The sequence below is a fragment of the Rattus norvegicus genome, chromosome 9 (genome assembly GCF_036323735.1).
Source record: "Rattus norvegicus strain BN/NHsdMcwi chromosome 9, GRCr8, whole genome shotgun sequence".
In the NCBI taxonomy this organism is placed as follows: domain Eukaryota; kingdom Metazoa; phylum Chordata; class Mammalia; order Rodentia; family Muridae; genus Rattus; species Rattus norvegicus.
Window position 1 is genome coordinate 47,849,458 of NC_086027.1, and position 19,734 is coordinate 47,869,191.

Here is a 19,734-nt window from a genome sequence, read left to right on the forward strand (position 1 = left end):
AGCTTCATTAAAATCAACTTTCTAAAAGTTTAATCATTACTGACACCTTAAGAGACCCATAGGAATGAAAGCCAATGACCCCTTTAGGGTCCTGGATAAAAAGGCCATGACTTCTGTTACACATTCACCTGGTCTCTGGTAGTAAATTCCTTGGAAAATCTACCTCTCAAGTATGAATGTGTGTGTGTGTGTGTGTGTGTGTGTGTGTGTGTGTGTGTGTGTGTATCTGAAAGAGCATGAAACTTTTTAAGTTTTTACTGGAGCTCCTGGGAGTGGCCTGTCCACAGTGATCCGTGTGGCCAGGTTGTGCTTATTATTATTACAAAGCATTCCATCCATTACGCCGACAGATGAAATAGAGGGCGTGACCTGGGCCCACGTGACCGGAAGTTGTTGGAAGCAGAATTGGTTTGCCGGGACTTAACGCTCTCAAACATACACACATGTTGGTATTTAATTAACACAATTCACGACATTCATTGTGACCCAGTAAGTAGTCATAGTGTGCAGCCTATATGCCAATGGACACACATATTGATTTCCTGTTTTCAAAAAGCTTTTAATGTTTGGCGAGAGAGCCAACAGCTGCAGGATAGGTTTCAGGGCTACCATCCGAGAGCAATCTTAGGGGCACAGCGGGAACCGGTCAGGAAAGTTACAGTATGGACTGAGAGATTAGATCTGTTAGGGAAACACAAGGGCAGCACATGCGTGGGCAGAGAATGGAGGACAGGGAACATTCTGGGGACTGTGAAGCATAAAGCAGAGAATGGCAAGGCTGTAGGGTACCAGTGTATCCAGACATAGGAGGCTAAGGAGGCAAATGGAGGATGGGAGAATGATGGTCCTGTGAAGTACGGTGATCTGTCACTGCAGCCGTGAGAGGCACTGAGGTCTTGTCATCGTCCAGGCGAGCCAGGACATGGGTTTTGCCAAGCACTATAAGGATGAAAGGAGAAAAAGGATGTTGGGAGCAGAGGCAGCCATTATTTTGACTCAACGTGGAACCTAATCTGGGGTGAGGAAAAGAGGACTTGCCTGGGGTGGTGGGAGTAGTCAAATGATAGTTCTGGTGGATGGTAGGAAACCTTTCAGACGATTTTTGAGTTAGGCACAAGGGTATGATGATTGTTGGGGTAACTTTTCTTCACATTGTGTGAAGGCATGTCTCTATATTTTCAGTTGTTCATTCTGTCCTGGCAGAGGACTAAATCCTGGCAGGATATCATTATTGTCATTTCTATGGAACATATTTGTAAGCATATAAATTCCACACCTGTTCTGTACTTGAAGGTCAGACATCTCTCTATGCCTAAAGGAAATCTAGAATTCTGTCAGAGGTTGTCTCAATGCTGATTGGTTGTAGTAAAGAGCTGACAGCCAATAGCGGGGCAGGAAGTAGGGGGCGGAACTTCCGGGCAGAGAGACCAAAGCAGAAGGAGGAGTTTTGGGAAAGGGTCCTGGAAGGGAACTGATGCAGCTAGTCACGTGGCCGGTTAGCTAGCTTAATTATAGCGCAGGTGTGTCTGAGAAAGTCTCGCTATAGATAATAGGATGGTGGACGAAGTCATTGTAAAGGAGAAGTTCAAATACATGAAGGGTCAGAGCAGAGAAGGTTCATCTCTGTTCATGTGAAATCAAGAGTTAGGGCTGGGGAGAAGGCTTAGGGGATCAAGAACTTTCTACACAACCATAAGGAACTGAGTTCGAATCTCTAGGACCCACCTAAATGCAAGGCAGGGGTGGGTGCTTGTCTGTAATCCTAGCACTGGGAAAATAGAGACAGGGTTTCCAGGGAAGCTAAATAGTTAAACTATCAAAAAAAAAAAAAAAGTGAATTCCAAGACTGGAGACAGTGACTCAGAGAATCATATTGATAACATCAGAGAAGACTGAATATCTTCCAGTGTGCTTTCTGATACAGGATGAATACCTACTATCCAGGGTCCTCAAACTCCCTCTGTTCTTAGCAATAATGGCTCATTAATTTTTTTCATATCATCTGTAAACCAAAATATCTAACACTGTTATTACAAATAAATAAGGCCACATAACTTAAGTGTGTATAGTATAGTGGCTTGGTAACTCGTTGGGCAAAAAAGTAATATACTTAAAAACAAAACTAAGATTTGTATTCACTAATGGGACATCTGTAGCCACTGGTCAATGTACCACTTCTCAAACTTGGGACCATGGGACAATGTCTCTATTGTTTCTAACTCTACAGTGGCAGGAACATGTCAGGCTCTACACTTAATATTCTTAATATTCTATCATTGTGAAAGGGATAGGTTCCTCACTACAAGTGGAGTTACCTGGTTGAGTGGTAACAGCCAGATGTTTTCTTTAGTTAAATATAAAAATATATTTTCCTCTGTGTAGGTCATAAGCTGACAATGCTTTGAGGAACATGTGTCCTCGCCAATAACTTGTCATGTAACGAGTCAGCCTCTATTGATAATAGTCTCAATCAACTATTGAGTTGCAAACACTGGTTTTCTAATTACACATTCCTTCTGTGTTTCTTGGCTGCCATTCTCCTTTAAAAAAATTGCATGGTGGAGCACACCTTTAACCCCAGCACTAGGAAGGCAGATTGTTCTTAAAGCCATATGCAACTTTAATTTTTTTCCAACCTTGTTTTTAATGAAGGTTCTTAAACACTTTAGCCTCCCTTCTAGCCCACCACCCCCTAAGGGTAGTGGAAAGGAAAGGATTCGGGGGAAGTGGGTGGTTAAGTAATGGTTCTTCAGAGCAAATCCATCTGTGTGGTCAGGCATAGGTCAACAGCAGCAGCTCTATCCATTCGCAAATATTTCATGGACATATACCAATAGTCTAGTTCGGTAGAGTTGGGATGGTAAACACGAATCAGCAGCAGAAGTACTATCTAGGGAAGTCAGTCAGGCCTCAGCCTGAACACAAGTCAGCAGGAGAGACCAGGGCCTCAAGTTCTCAGCTGTGCTTCTCTCAGCTAAGAGAAGATCATCAAAGACAAGAGACTAACAAGCATTGTCAGCTAGGTCTATAAGCAAGCCAAGCTCAGCGCCCCATCACTGTCTGTTGGGTCCTTTTTATACTCCCTGCAAACATCCATGGGTCTTGCCTCAGCATATACGTCTGTCTCAGCTGACATCACTCTGCCAATCAGCCCGAGTCTGAGGAAGCAGCCAGAAATCGAAGCAGCACACCACCAGAAGTATTTTTGGTGCTTTGCTTTTCTATCTGTAAAGTCCCAACAAATGCAGCTCAACTACACAATGTTAGGCAGACTGATACATGTGCGTTGTTAGCAAAGAATCCTTTACCGTGTGTCCTTTAGCATGCTTGCTTTAGCATAACGCCCTTTCTCCTGTGTCTGCCTCAGTAAAACATTCCTTCACGAGTCTGCCTTAGCCTTCCAGCGGTGTCCATTTCAGGAAAACAAACACTCCTTTACGTGTTTGCCCCAGCAAACAACATCCAACACAACTGACTTTCCAAAGAAACCTTATGTTTCCACTACAGCCATGTAGATGTAAAGTTAATAGAAGAATAACAGGAAAGTAAAAAACAACACATACGACTGAAATATGAAGCACCCTCTACAGATGTTGTCAAGATGATGGGAAACCAGCTAAGCAGACTTAGAAGGATGCACGGTTAGAAAGGTAGAAAAACATAGAAAGAAACACAGTTCTACAAAAGGAGGTAATGTCTCAGGGACAAAAGACCAACCGAGTCACATGCGACAGTTAACTCAAAGTAAGGACTGGAAATGTCCGAAGCACTTGACAACACGGAGGTGACTAATTGGATAGATCCTCTAGAGAAGTAGGGCAAATTCTGGATTTGAACAATAGAAAATGAAAAAACAAAGACACAAACCCAGGTGATCATATTGAGCCCTCTTTAGGGCAGACCCCGTTCCCAAGAGTAGTTGTACAACACAAAACTAACTCAATGGTATTTTTGTAGACTTTTAAATCTCATTTTGATTTGTTTGGGCATCTTTGTCTTATTAGTATTTTGCCTGTTTATTTTAATCTCTCTCTCTCTCTCTCTCTCTCTGTGTGTGTGTGTGTTTCTTGGTTTTGTTTGTTTAAGGAGAAAGAAAGAACATAAAGTTGAGTGAGTAGGGGGGTAAAGAAGAACTGGAAGGAATTGAGAGAGGAAAGACATGATTAAAGTATATTGTGCATTTGCCTCCTGCTCCCCACCCGAGGCCATCAATTTGTGCAAGGCCAACCTCAGCATCCTTATCACACTTTCTAAGAGTTTTTTTTTTTGAAGGCTTCCTGTTTAGGCTGTTATCCCTTTGGGGAAAGTGGTTGGGTTGGAGAAATGGGTCATCACAGAAGCCTTCTATGTCCCTCCCTCTCAACTGTGCATCATCAATCATCAATATCACTGCAAAAGTAGCTTCCTTGCTCCTTAACAGATAGCAGAGGACCTACCATGGACTTCCAGTGCTTTCTGGCACAGACCCCAGCTGCTGTGGGACCATGGAACTAGACAAGACCCTTGGAGGCAGCCTGGACACGTGGCCTCAGGAGGTCTCACATCAATATGGTCCCCAGAGTCAGCACAGCCCACTGACATCAACAAGGCTTCAGGCAGCAGCACAGATCATGGACCTCCATATGTCCCTTGGTGTTATCAGGGGCCATGGACATCTACTTAGACCCTGGCTACAGCAGGACCCAGACATGGACTCTGATGGCAGCACTGATCCAAATATCATCATGGCCTCAAGTAGCAGCAGTGCCTACAGAATAACATGGAATATAGACATCTTCACAGCTCCTGGCTATGGAAGAACCAGACCTTGCCTTCAACAGAAACAGGGTCAAGTGCAGCAGTGCAAGATGCCCAGATCAGTATGGCTTCCAATGGCAGCAGGGCCCTCAGACATCAACATGGCTTCAGGTGGCAGCACTGGCAGTCCACATCAGCCTGGTCCTCACTGTCATCACATCTCCAATTCAGTCTCTCTCCACAGCATACAAACCTTTCCACACCTCCCTCCCTCTCCCTCTCTCCCTCTCTCCCTCTCTCTCTCTCCCTCTGTCTCTGTCTCTCTGTCTCTCTGTGTCTGTCTGTCTGTCTGTCTGTCTGTCTGTCTGTCTGTCTCTCTCTCTCTCTCTCTCTCTCCTCTTTCCTCTCTCTCTCTCTCCCACATTCTTGTTTATGAGAGTGGCACCTTCCTCCCTGCAACTCAAGGAGGCAGGTGGGCCTGAGTGCTTACACCTTTTTCTGATTACTTCCCAGGGAGTTGGAGAGGAAGCCTGGGATCTTCGTGGACTTTGTTTTCCTTCCTCCTTAAGAGAAACAGACGTGCTCCTCCTGCTTCCTCACCAGAGATCCTCAATGTACAGCTTTTCCTACCAGTCAGTCACGTCACAGACGGCCTCCTGAGTTTCAGCTTCTAAACTTTTGTTAATTTCTGTCACCTGCAGTTAGTTGTTTCCCCCTCGTGTATTTAAGTTTTCTTTAATTAAGAAGACTCAGGGCTGGAGAGCTGGCTCAGTGGTTAGGGATTACTGATTTTGTGGAGGATTGGCGTTCAGTGTCCAGCACCAATAGCTGGGTGGCTCACAAGCACCTATAACTCACTTCCAGGGAGTCCTACAACTCCGTCTTCCATGGGCACTTGAAGGCATGTGCACAGACCCACATGGAGACACAGGCAAACAACTAGAACTAAAAATATTTTTTTTAAAGACTCAATTTAGCGGGGCAGTGGTGGTTCGTGCCTTCAATCCTAGCACTTGGGAGGCAGAGTCAGGTGGATCTCTGAGTTGGAAGCCAGCCTGGTCTACAGAGTGAGTTCCAGGATAACCAGGGTACAAAGAGAAGCCCTGTCTTGGCAGGGGGAGAAAGACAGGAAAAAAATCAAAACAAAAAATCCACTTAGTAATTTTTTGGTATTAGGAAAGGATAGAAAATAATGTGTACTGAACACAAGAGTTCAACAGATAGTCTTCCTCGTTTGTTTCTTCCTTATAAATTGCGATTGTGGGCTGGAGAGATGGCTCAGTGGTTAAGAACAGTGGCTGCTCGTCCAGAGGTCCTGAGTTCAATTCCCAGCAACCACATGGTGGCTCGCAACCATCTGTAATGGGATCTGATGACCTCTTCTGGTGTGTCTGAAGACAGCTACAGTGTACTTCTATATAATAAATAAATCTTTTTTAAAAATTGTGATCATTAATATTGATGATTAACTTGGCTGCATTTGGAATCGCCCAGTGTGTGGGGGGCATCTCTGGGCCTATCTTTGAGGACATTTCCAGAGAAGTCTGACTGAAAAGGGTAAACCCACCCTGACTGTTGGCTTTGGGGTGGGGCTTAGCCTGAATTTAAAAAGGAAAGGAAGATAAAGCCGGATGAGTCTCAATGTTCATTTCTTTCTGTCTCCTGTGAATTCAACATGACCAGCTGCTTCAAGCTCCTACCGCCATGCCGTTTCCAATACGATGGGCCAAAGTAAACTCTTTTTTCTACTTGCTTCTTGCCAGGTATTTGATCACAACCAATAAAACAAAAACGAAAACAAGCCACACAAACATACATACATACATACATACGTACATACATACATACATACATATGTACATACATACAAACATACACACATACATACATATATAAGTACATACATATATACGTACGTACATACATACATACATCCTACTATTCATCTACTTCTGCACTCACGTTTTGACTGACAAATGATCACTTTCAGTCCTTCTTAAGGCTTACATTGGCTATGCCAGAGTTTCTGCTTTCTTGCTGAAATGAAACAAAAGTAATACGTTTTTTTCTCCCTGCTTTCCTTTTTTTCTCATGAATTCTTCCTCTGCACGAAGCAATGCCCTCTGTCTATTACTCGCATGTAAGCATTACCACCTTGGAAAACCAAGTATGTCGTAATCACTTTAAACTACAAGGGCTGGGGCTGGGGAGACAGCTTCATTGGTAAGCAGTTTCTGCATCAGCCCGAGATCTAAGTTCAGTCTCCACAACCAATAGAAGAGCCAGGCACAGACGCCAAGTCAAGGATCCGTTACTGGCCAGCCAGGCTAGCTGAATCAGGGAGCTTTAGATTAAATTAGAGGTTCCACCCTAAACATTAGGTGGAGAGAGACTGAGGAAAGCACCCAACAGTGACTTCTGACTTACAAACACACACACACACACACACACACACACACACACACACACACTTCAAGGACAGTTACTTATACCATGTGACGACATATAAATGTTTGAGGATTGTAGCCGAGGATCTGTTAGGTTGTGTTGTTGTTATTATTGTGAAGAGACACCATGATCATGGCAACTCTTATAAAGAACATTTAATTGGGGCTGGCTTATGGTTCCGAGGTTCAGTCCATTAGCATCATGATGGGGGCATGGCAGCACGCAGACATGGTGCTGGAGAAGGAGCTAAGAGTCCTACATCTTGATCCACAGGCAGCAGAAGGAGATTGTGTGCCACATTAGGCCTAGTTTGCACATCTAAGACCCTAAAACCCATCCCCCACGATAACACGCTTCCTCCAAGGCCATGCCTACTCCAATAAGGCCACACCTCCTAACAGTGCCCTTCCTTATGGATCAAGCATTCAAACATTTGAGTCTATGGGGCCATTCTTACTCAAAGCACTATAACGGGCATGTATGAATTTGAGGTGGTACCCTTGAGGAGAGCGCATGTACACACACACACACACACACACACACACACACACACACACACACGAATCTATATGCATTTATCAGCATTCTACTGTAAGACTCTCAGTGAGAATCTTCCCTCAGGAGGGAGATCCTCAAGCCCCAATGACCAGTCCGAGTCCACAGGCTGCAATCTGCAAGAGGATTTTTATTGATCAGGAAGCACAGGTATCTGTGGGCGTCCCGGTCAATTCAGAAGACTGGCGCGCCTAGCAGAACCAGGGACGGGTTTTTATAGGGCATTGGGGAGCAGAAGCAGGCTTACAGAAGCAGATGCATGGTTACAGGGATGTGATTGGTGGAGTAAATGAGGCTCACGTGTATGTTACCTATTTTGGCTATAATCATAACAGTGAGTTAGCAAAAAGTACATGGTGGTCAGGGCTTCCGGGGGGGTCTGGGACTGTTTCTTTTTCCTGTCAGGTGGCCCATGGAGCAGTGTCCATAATTTAGTCTGGTTTCTGCATTTTGTTTTCTTTTATGGTCTGTTTCGTCTAAATGATGGGTCAGCTTGTCCCACAAAGCTTGGAAACATCTGAACTTTCCCAGGCTTATTTTAGTTCTGAATCTGTGTATCTAAAAACTTATTTTTTACTTCTATAGTTGAGGGCCTTGGGCCCCTCCTTTCTGGGAGGGGGTCTTTCACTACCTCTGTTTACCTTAAGTCTCAGTTTAATCATTTTTAAACTACAAGGTCTCAAGCTGGGAAGGTAGCTTCATCAGTTAGTATTTTTCCATATAAGCCTGAGACCTGAGTTCAGTCTCTAGAACCAATAGAAGAGCCAGGTACCTGACTCACTTAGAACTCTCTTTTCAGGGAATTTGAAATTTAAAAAAAAGAGAGCGAGATAGAGATATCTCTCTGCATCATGTAACCTTGGGATTTCTGCATGTAGGATCAGGGGCAAGGTGCCCCTAAGAAACGTAATCTTGGTATTTCTTATAGCCAAGCAGCAGAATGGGAACAAATTTCTCTTGACTTCCTCCCAAGAGCATCCTAGGTCCTGGCCCCTTATCTCAAGTCAGATCTGTGTCTATCCTATTTGTATCTTAGCTTTATGAAGCAGGCCTCTGCCCTGGGAGTAGATCCCCCCACTCTTCCTGCCTGAGCTGACTTGAGTCAAGACTAAGATCAAAGGTGTGTGCCTCATTGATCAGAAAGGCCATTCAAACTTCATGTGGAGAGTTGAAGACATCCCTTTTTCTGACACAGGCCTACGCTCAAGACCAACGGTTCTCACCTCAGCCTCCCACAGGAGCAGGCATCCTCATGACCCTAGACTGCTCATTTGATCTCTGAATCTGGCTGCCCTACCTCACAGAGAAAAGCCACAGAAGGCCAGAGGTCTGGCCTGTCAGCATTTTCTTTTCCTTTCTTCATCGAAACTGTAGAAAGGAAAGGAAGGTAGTAGAAGAGGAGGGGGATGAGAGGAAAAAAAAGACTAAAGTTCTCCAAGTCCTGGGGTTATTGACGAGTTTAGAAATCCACCGTTAACTAATGTGAGAGGCATACAGATGAAATGTGTGGATTGAACACCCAACATTGGATGTCCTAATGGTGCTGAATCCCTGCTTTTAGATACATTGGGTCTTCCATAGAGTCTTTCTATAATGTTACTCCAACACGAGAAGGAAGATGGAGGGACAAGTATTCCTGCAGTCATCCACCAAAATGAAGGAAGAACTGGAAATAAAATCCAGACACTTACTGCCATTCTGTCAATATTAACTCCAGGGACCTGTAGCAACTTTGAGGAATGGGGTGTTTTTTTGTTTTTTTTTTATTGGGAGATTTCTCTTTTGTGGCTATTTCAAGCTCAAATACCAAAGGGGAGAGGAGAGGGATGCACATAATATGAAAATGGCATACAGAGGGCCAGCAAATACAAATAACACTTTAAACAGAAATATAGTTCTGTTGCAGAAAGAGCATCAGACAGAAGTGGGGGACCAAACTTCCAGTTCTGACTCCACCACTAAAGCTGCTTGCTTTTTGAACAGACGCTTTGATTGACTTCTCTAGACCTCATGTCCTGGTCTGTAACATGAAAACATCACCATGAACAGTGTCTCCCCCAGCTGCAAAATTCTGTGAAAACTTAAAATTTTAGAAGTGAGACAAGTGTAACCATCAAAGTGATGGTCATACCATATAGTACTGAAATTTTTCCAAATAATATATTTAATGTGATTTTAGAAAGCCAAAATGGTCACAGGGGTGGGGGTGGGAGACTATTTCTGTGTAATATATGTAATTAAAGACAGAACAGCAGAGGGAGTTTTGTTTCTGGCCTTTAAAAAAAAAACCTGGGGAACCTAGTAAGAAAGAGGATAGGGGATTACAAAAGATAAGCAGAATTAATCATTATATGAATTTAATCAGGGGAAGATTAGAAAACATCAAGAGGTTCCATATTGCAGGCAGCATCCATGATGAAGAGCTTTTTGGCCCTCCACACAAGACATCAAACACATCACATAGGAGGAAATAAAGGGTTCGGAGCGCAAAAGGCACGCGGAACGGAAGGTTTTGAAAAAAGAAAACATTTTCATCACTTACAAAGGAAGAAGGCTTTCTGAAGTGAAGAGTCTTGCACTGGGAAGCAAAGCAGAGCTGACATGCGGGAGGCAAGATTGAAGGAGTGGAGGGGTAGAAGCGATCACTATCAGGCAGAGGGCATTCGGGCTAAGCAAAGCGCCAAACTCGGGGGTTCTTGCCTCAGGACCTCTTAACACATAAGCAGCAGTAAAGGTGAAACCTGAGAAGAAATTGTGACGTGCGAAGGTAGCCGTGTAGGAAGGAGACTGAGCCAATGTAAAGAAATGTTCCAAAATGGAAGACACACATGTCCCACGAAGAGGGGGAAAAACCCCAAAACTAAACAATACCAAAGGAACCAACGGATGGTAAAACAAGACAGGTGGACTGTAGGGAAATGGACAGAAAGGAAGTGTGGGAGTGCTGGTGGAATCTTCTAGACGCCTCATTTGTTTTAATTTTTAGATGTGAGCTAGTCCCATTATCCCAAACGTCCTGTGCTTACAGGTGTCCCTGCTACAGTTACAGAAGGGGACATTTTGCACTCGGTGATTTGGGCCAAGGAGAGGGGAAAGCAAGGATTACTTACAAATTCCTACATGGAGAATTGTTTTCAAAGACTGAGCCAGAAGCTACAAAGATCTGATATCAGAGCCCATCCAATATTCTGGAAGGAGGAGGAAGGTGCCTTCATCAGTAAAACTATGAGATGCTATAGCCTCTCTACATTACAGCTCAGAAAGCCTCTCAACACCAGGAAGGCGGCTTAGGAATGATTACCAAAACAGAAAGGAGAGGTAATGAAAGACACTTCTAACAGGAATTACTATGACATCAGGAGTCGTAGTGTTTCCTTAGTCAAATCCTTTTCTTGACAACCATGGTCCTGTGGTACCTGCCTGGTGCCCTTCCCGCCACCCCTGTGTACACCGCCCCCACCAGCCCTGTGTTTGTAATCAAGCCTGGTGCGTTTCCATGACTTGGCCTTAGGGCTCTGTTCTTCTCTAGCCATAATGATTTCCTAAATAATAACCTTGCCCTTTACTCTGGCCTATATGTGCTCCTCATTCAAGTCTCGGGCAGCTGCAACTGTAAGCTGACTGCTCACATCTTAAATAGCGAGCAGGGAGCAGAGATGGCAAACGGGAGTCTTTAAACTTTCAAAGCCCACCCCTAGTGACACACTTCCTCCGGCAAGGCCACATAGGACCAAGAATTCAAATGCCCAAGACTCTAGGGGACATCTCATTCAAGCCACCAGGCTTGACCACCTTGTACACAGCCACCATTACCTTTGTTTGCCTTCTGTCCCACTGTCGTCTATGCAATCTCTCCTCAGACTTACACATAGAGGCTATACCCTTATCCCTCCTTGGAATATTATATCCCTGAGAACTCTGTCATTCTTAACAGAAACACTTTTCTCTCCATTCATAGATAAACACAATTGTTTTCTAAAGCATCACCTGGCCCCTTTCTCTGCTCCATTCCACACACTTATTTTCAGATGAGTTGTCCTCATGCCCTCTTCGCTACAGTTCTCCCTTAGATGGCTTTGCTGATGTCCTCTGTTCAGAGATCACCGTGGACATGTCTATAGATGAGCCATCTGGGTTTAAAACTTACTTCAGTGAGGAAGAACACAAGCCATAGAGAATCCTGGGTTGTCTCAGCCAAAAAGAGAGAAAACCTGTTACATAGTGTCTTTGGGTAATTCCAGGGAGAGCCTAAGGGGCAGAGTTACACTCCAGACCCGATGTTCTCACAAACCATGAGCTTCTGACTATTCATCATCCACAGGGAGAGGAGGCCAGAGTGAAGATCAAGTTCTAATCAGTAAAGAGCTATCCCTCCCCCTTTGACTTCTAAAGAAGGTGTTTGGTAGTTTGTGAGTAACAGAGCGACTTTGTTTCTCTCTGTGCTTGGATGGTGCACTGGCTGGTTTTGTGTGTCAACTTGACACAAGGTAGAATTATCACAGAGAAAGGAGCCTCCTTTGAGAAAATGCCTTCTTGAGATCCAGCTGTAAAGCATTTTCTCAGTTAGTGATCAAGGGTGGGAGAGCCCATTGTGGGTAGTGCCATCCCTAGGCTGGTGGTCCTGGGTTCTACAAGAAAGCAAACTGAGCAAGGCAGGAGAAGCAAGCCAGTAAGCAGCACCCCTCCATGGCCTCTGCATCAGCTCCTGCTTCCTGCCCTGTGTGAGTTCCAGTCCTGACTTCCTGTGGTGATGCACAGCAGTGTGGAAGTGTAAGCTGAATAACCCTTTCCTCCCCAACTTGCTTCTCGGTCATGTTTTGTGCAGGAATAGAAACCCTGACTAAGACAGATGGCATTATGAATGTCCTTGATTTCTCACATTTTATTATTGACTTAGAGTGCCTTGTCTGAGCCCGGGGTTCTGAAAGATGGTTTAGTCTAACAGAAGAATAGCACACTTCCCTGACTGGCCTCCTTCTGACTGCCAGGGACTGGCTCTCCACAACCCCCATTCCTTTTCTTATTTCTTCCATTTTCCTCAGGCTACTGGACATTAATCATAATATACATATTTTTCTACTTTATTGATTTTTTAAAGTTATGCTTCTGTGGGTTTTGTTGATGTTGTTTTAATATAATATCTTTCTATGTAGCCCCAGGCTGGTCTGGATGTCACAGTTCTTCTGCCTTTGTCTCCCAAACAAAAACAAAACAAACAAAAACAAAAAGCTTAGATCTAGCAATTAATAGGGCGGGAATAGAGTCCTTCCTGAAGCCTGTGTTGATCCAGTACTCATCTTCCCGTCTCCTCCTGTTGTGACAACAGTTGTTGTTGAAACGCTGATAGGACTATGATGGCAAAGAAGCATTTAAGACTGGTTGGGACACACCAACCAACTGCAACACAATGATCAGGATAAAACGACAGTCTTTATAATAGAGCTAGAAGCCATCAGTCAAGATGGTGAAACCCAGGCAATAAAAAATGTTCCAAAATCCACCTGAGAGAGACAGACAGCTTACAGGGTGTACTCTACCCTCTAGTACTCATGTGGGCGATGGGAGTGTCTGCTACAGCCCAAGGGTCCTGCTTGATTTGCTGCTACTGCCCAAGGTCAGGCTTGACTTCCTGCTACTGCCCAAGGGTCCCACTTGACTTCTTAAGAAAACAAAAACCGGGGCTGGGGATTTAGCTCAGTGGTAGAGCGCTTGCCTAGGAAGCGCAAGGCCCTGGGTTCGGTCCCCAGCTCCGAAAAAAAGAACCAAAAAAAAAAAAAAAAAAAAAAAGAAAACAAAAACCAAGGACTATGCAAGCACCAGTGACAACCATGACCCATGAATTTAGCCTGGTTCCTTGTGCTCACAGAGCTTGAATGTCCTTTGTGACTTCTATTAAAATCCAGCAGGTTTCACCTCAGTGTACCTGTTGCTCTTTTTCCTTTGGTGGGAACCATAGCTGCTAGAATCTGTCTCAAGAGGGAACGGTCTCTGTTTCTCCTCAAGTTTTCCCAGCGGGTTCTAACTGACCTTCACTGAGGGTGAGGATGGAGGTGGGGGCTGCTTCTGGACATGCTGGATGATGAAGTGTGGAAGATGGCAGTTTAGATATCAAAGATCCTAACAGTTGCTACAAATATGCAGGATCCATGAGTGTGTGGTGGAGAAGTAAGAGCCAATGTCCTACAGATAGGCAGATGCCACAGGTGGAATCACACAGGCCCCTCAAAGCAGGCTAAAGCATCTGTGAAAGCAACACACGGCCATAGTCGGCCATCCCCTGCCCTGGGTCTTATTCCTGATTAAATAGGCTGGACTGATCAAACTGTCTGTGGAATTAGTCCTTTGCCATGAATGATTTGAAGGAAACTTGAATTCCAGAAAGGGTTTTTTTTAAAGAGAATTTTCCTTTTGAAGTATTTAAAGGATCAGGTTTTGTCTGCTTGTTTCTTTTTGTCATTCCTAACAGCGTCAATGAAGGGATTACAGAGTCACAGATCCACTGGTGTCAGAGCAGCAGCCGCAGTCTGGGTCAGGAGACCAGGGGTATCTGAAATGAAGTTCAGAGAAACCTGTTTTAAGGGGTCTCAGTACTGACGGAGAACCATTGACAACAAATGTATCTTGTTTAGTCACCATGGATAAAACTTGTTCACTCCAGGCACCCTTTTTTGTTCCACCATCTTGGGAAGTTGCTGTCCATCTCTGAAGTAGGAAATTTGTGGCAGACTCCTGAAAACCTCCAGTTTCAGGCCTCAGACGGAACGGAAAACTTGTTAGTCAGGAGGAGGTGACCTCTATTTTTTGAGGAAGGAAGGGAGAATTTAAGGACCATTACCTCAGAGTTTGGCTGCTCTGAGCTTCACTAACTATGCTGGCCAGGTCCTTTCCATCTGCCTTGAGGAGTATCTGTGTGTTCCTACTAAAGCTACCACGAAACGCTTTCACATGGGAGGCACTCGCAGTAATTAATTATGTCTACTTGCAAGAAGGTAGTTATTAGCTTCGTAGGGTTGTCATGACAAAATGCCACAGATTGGGTGCCCTAAAACCACAAAGGTTTGTTTCTTACAAGGAAGCCTGAAATCACAACGCCACAGAGCCATGTGATGTCTAAAGGCTCTAAAGGAGAATCTGCCCTTGCCTCTCCCTAACTCCAGTGGTTCCTGGCAGGCATTGATGTCGCCGGGTCTCCTGCCTGTCATATGGTCTCCTTACTTCCTATGTGGGTCTCGGTGAACAAATGTATAAGGACACTTGTGGTTGAGTCTGGGGCCAACCACAGCCCAGTATGACCTAATATTAACTTGATAGCATCTGCAAAATTCCCATTTCTAATAAGGTCACATTATCAGGTATGGACTTGAATATATCATTTTAGGAGAAACAATTCAACAGGTAGGATATAAGATTAGGAATAAATTTGCAAACACATAAAGATTTGTTATTAATTAATAAAGGGGTACTCCAAGGGGGTTTGGAGTGCTCACAAACATCAGAGGTAGTGGTAATACTTTAGGGTGTAGAAGATGAGGTTTGTGACAGCTTTGATGACCACATCTTAGGGTTCTGTTGTTTCTCCTGTTGCTCCCCTGAGGACCATAAATGAGGCATTTCTGAGTAAAGGACAAAGTTTTTGGTTTTTTTTTTTTTTTTTTTCGGAGCTGGGGACCAAACCCAGGGCCTTGCGCTTGCTAGGCAAATGCTCTACCACTGAGTTAAATCCCCAACCCCAAGGACAAAGTTTTAAGCTCTTTGTTAACATTACTTGTAAAATGAGTGTCCCTTTTAGTTTGGGATTTCCAAAGCTAAACAGAGAGAACCCAGGAGATGTCTCAGTGGGTGAGAGCACTTGCTGCTCACACATGAGTACCTGGGCCCGAATTTCTAGAAGCCACATAAAGAGCTGGGTTCAGTTGTTCAGAAGCCTGTAAAACCCTAGCACTGGGGGAGAAGGAGACAGGATGATGTCTGGGACTTGTTGGCTGGGTTCCAGCCTAGCTGCAGGTTCAGCAAGAGGCCATGTCTTAAGGGAGAGAGGCAGAGAGTGATACACGGACTACTGATGTCCTCAGTTGGCCTCCCTCCATACAGAGACATAGCATACATGTGCCTGCACACCCACACCCACACCCCACACACAAACACACACGGCTTTACATGTTTCCATTTTACATCATCATCATCATCATCATCATCATCATTATTATTATTATTATTATTATTTTGCCATAGTTAGACAGGTAGTTCTCTGGTAAAGATGAGCTTCTGCTCTGATAATCATTGGACAGTAACCAGAGTGCATTTATAGCCTAGTGAAGGAATACCTGTGTAGTCCATCTGGAGTATTCAGAGGGTCCCTGCTCTGGCCCAAACGATTCCTGCCAGGATTGTGTCACTGGCAGGTATCACACATTTTAGAACCGTCCTCAGCAAACTCTCCTAAAATCAGCCTGCTTATGTCAATCTCATACTATTGCCCATTGATTTCTGCGATCATATGTAATATCAAGAGAAGCGTTTTTGCTAAATCCTGTATTCAACTTTTTTGGCATTACCAGTCAATCATCTCCAAAAGACCCAAATATTTATCTGCAGGGAGAATTCTAATTTTCTTGCTTTTTATTGTATTTTGAATCAGGAGCTTGTCTCAGACAGTTCATGATGCCTCTTTTGAGTGTGTTATTGTTTTCTTTATTATAGGGGTCCTAGTCTGGGTTAATGGGGCCCTTTTTTGATATGGTGGTCCACTGAAGTGTTCCCTGAGGCTCAGAGTTTTGCCTTTGAATGCCCTTCCACTTAAAACATTTAAAAATTATACTTGTGTATGTGTGTATGAGAGGCAGGGGAAATGGAGGAGAGAGAAAGAAGAGACAGAGTGGAGAGACGGGGGTTAGGAGGTGGAGAGAGCAAGTGCAGATGCCTTAATGGGTGCGTAGAGGTCAAAGGACAACTTGTAGAACTGGTTCTCTCCTCTTACCAAGTGTGTCCCAGGGTCTGAACTCAGGATGGTGGATTGGTAGCAAGTGGCCTTTACCTATTGAGCCATCTTACTGGCTTAATCTTCCACTTAAAAATATTTTTTTAGGGGTTGGGGATTTAGTTCAGTGGTAGAGCACTTGCCTAGGAAGTGCAAGGCCCTGGGTTCGGTCCCCAGCTCCGAAAAAAGAACCAAAAAAAAAATTTTTTTTTATTTTTTAGTGATGTATGTATGTATGTATATATGTATGTGTTTGTGTGTTTATGTGTGTGTAAGGGGGGGCATTCACTTGCTAGAGCAGGTGCCCATGTGTTTGTGTGTGTGTGTGTGTGTGTGTGTGTGTGTGGTATTCACTTGCTAGAGCAGGTGCCCAAAGAGTCCAAATGAAGGCGCTCGATCTTTGCAGCTGGGATACAGGCAGTTGGGAGGCACCTGGCATGGGTGCTGGGAACTGAACTTTGGTCCTCTGCAAGCTAAGTCAATGCTCTAACTGCTCAGCCGTCTCCAGCTCCTTATTGCAGCCTTTTTCCCTTTGATAAAAGCCAGTCAAAGAGATGTTGAGATAGGTGAGACTGTGAGCTTGGTGAGTTTGGGGAATCAGTAAGCACTTGGCTTGTAAACCCAAGGACCTGTCCGAAGGTGATCTCCAGAACACATCTGTTTTGTTATTCCGGTCCCAGGGAGATGCCCACCAGCCAGTCAACCTAAGCTACTTAGCCAGTGAGAGACCCTGGTTCCCAAAAAGAATGGATGGGATTTCAGGAGTAGCACCCAAGACTGTCTTAGGGTTCCACAGACATGGACACATACTTCACCCACGTATGCATTACACACATACACATACAAGGTCTTAGTTTGTCATCCCTTGCTAAATAAAGGATACTACTGATGTAGAAAAAATTCTTTGAAGTCAGGAGGTGGAACATGCCTTTAATCCCGTACTCAGGAGGCAGAGGCAGGTGGGTCTCTGAGTTTGAGGCCAGCCTGGTCTACAGAGTGAGTTTTAGGACAGCCAGGGCTATAGAGAGAAACTCCGTCTGAAAAAGCCAAAGAAGGAAGAGAGGGAGGAAGGGAGGGAAGGAGGGAGGCAGGGAGGAAGGGAGGGAGGGAGGGAGGGAGGGAGGAAGGAAGGAAGGAAGGAAGGAAGGAAGGAAGGAAAGAAGGAAGGCAGGCAGGCAGGCAGGCAGGCAGGCAGGCAGGCAGGCAGGCAGGCAGGCAGGCAGGCAGGCAGGCAGGCAGGAAGGGAGAAAGAAGGAAAATCTGTTCCAGCATCATGGACTTCGTGGAAGGCACATCAAAGGCTGGGTGTGGTGGCTCATGCCTGTAATTCCTGCACTCAGAAGACTGAGGCAGGAGGAGTGTTGCTAAATTCCAGACAGTCTGAGCTGCATTTAAAACAAAACAAAACAAAACAAAAACAACAACAACAACAACAAAAAACAACCAAACGAAAAACCTGTCTTAAAAACAAACAAACATCAACTCTCAGCTGAAATCTTTGTTCTCTTCCTCTTCCCTAGTTGGTATATCTAAGCATGCACAATTAATTTAGCAGTTTAAGTTGGTTTCGATTGCTAGAAATATGTTGTATTTCAAAGGTAAATTCCAAGCAGTCACAAATAAAACAAGGTCAGGGTTGTTTGAGGAACAGGGTAACCAATCTGCATAAGACATAGGGCACAGGTTTTTGCCTGAAATATAAAAAGCAAACAGCCCACACTCTGCCGCTGTACCTTTCTCTGGAACCCAGTTGAGTCACCGTGTGAAGGAAAACACCACACAATCTAAGTTTAGAATCAACAGGTAACAGTCGCTGGCGCAGAATCTAGCATCCTAATTTTACAAACTATTCTACCTTAGAAATCCTCCTGCCTTCTCTCTTCCGCTTCCAAACCCGGAAGTCCCGCCTACTCCTCGCCCAGTGATTGGTCCCTTGTAATATTTATTCATTAGAGGAAAATTCTACCCCAACAGGTGACTGTTATACAGACTTGAGCAGTTGTGCAGGGCAAAGGACAGGAAACAGCTGGCTTTAGTGCTTTGCAGTGACAGTGATATTTGATAGGAAAATCAAACCATTGCATGAAATGCTGGGCAGCTAGTTGAGAAATGCTTCATTTCCTCCATCAACAAAAAAGTCCTTACACCGTCTAAGCACAGTGAGAAACAAAGTTGCTCTGTTACTAACAAACAACCAAACACCTTCTTTAGAAGACAAAGGGGCCGGATCCTTGCTCTGGCCTCCTCTCCCTGTGGATGATGAATAGTCAGAAGCTCATGGTTTGTGAGAACATCGGGTCTGGGGTGTAACTCTGCCCCTTAGGCTCTCCCTGGAATTACCCAAAGACACTATGTAACAGGTTTTCTCTCTTTTTGGCTGAGACAACCCAGGATTCTCTATGGCTTGTGTTCTTCCTCACTGAAGTAAGTTTTAAACCCAGATGGCTCATCTATAGACATGTCCACGGTGATCTCTGAACAGGGGACATCAACAAAGACATCTAAGGGAGAACTGTAGCAAAGAGGGCATGAGGACAAACCATCTGAAAATAAGTGTGTGGAATGGAGCAGAGAAAGGGGCCAGGTGGTGCTTTAGGAAACAATTGTGTTTATCTATGAATGGAGAGAAAAGTGTTTCTGTTAAGAATGACAGAGTTCTCAGGGATATTATATTCCAAGGAGGGATAAGAGTATAGCCTCCATGTGTAAGTCTGAGGAGAGATTGCATAGACGACAGTGGGACAGAAGGCAAACAGAGGTAGTGGCAGCTGTGGACAAGGTGGTCAAGCCTGGTGGTTTGAATGAGATGTCCCTTAGAATCTTGGGCATTGTGATTTGTGGTTTGCGAGAACATCAGTCCTGGAGTGTATCTGGAGTGTAATACTTGAATGAGGAGACTGTGTCTTAGTTCCGAACCAAAGGGAAGCCTAAAGGTTACTGAACCAAAGGAAAAGTCCTTTGAGATAAAGCTGATTTCACAGGGGCAGGAATAGAGCTTTCCAGAAGCTAGGGAGGAC

The 19,734-nt window shown here is 44.5% G+C and overlaps 1 long non-coding RNA gene across 2 annotated transcripts; it reads right to left on the reverse strand.

Moving 5' to 3' along the window:
• Positions 1-538: 538 nt before the first annotated feature.
• On the reverse strand, positions 539-18,613 carry LOC134480569 (uncharacterized). 2 transcript variants are annotated; one of them, XR_010054968.1, is made up of 2 exons: positions 18,451-18,613; positions 539-939 (listed from the first exon to the last, which is right to left on the reverse strand). It is a non-coding gene; the product is annotated as an uncharacterized LOC134480569 (long non-coding RNA). The 2 variants fall into 2 exon arrangements; XR_010054969.1 differs by lacking the exon at positions 539-939 and adding an exon at positions 12,806-14,287 and having other exon boundaries at positions 18,451-18,593.
• Between the last annotated feature and the right edge of the window lie 1,121 nt (positions 18,614-19,734).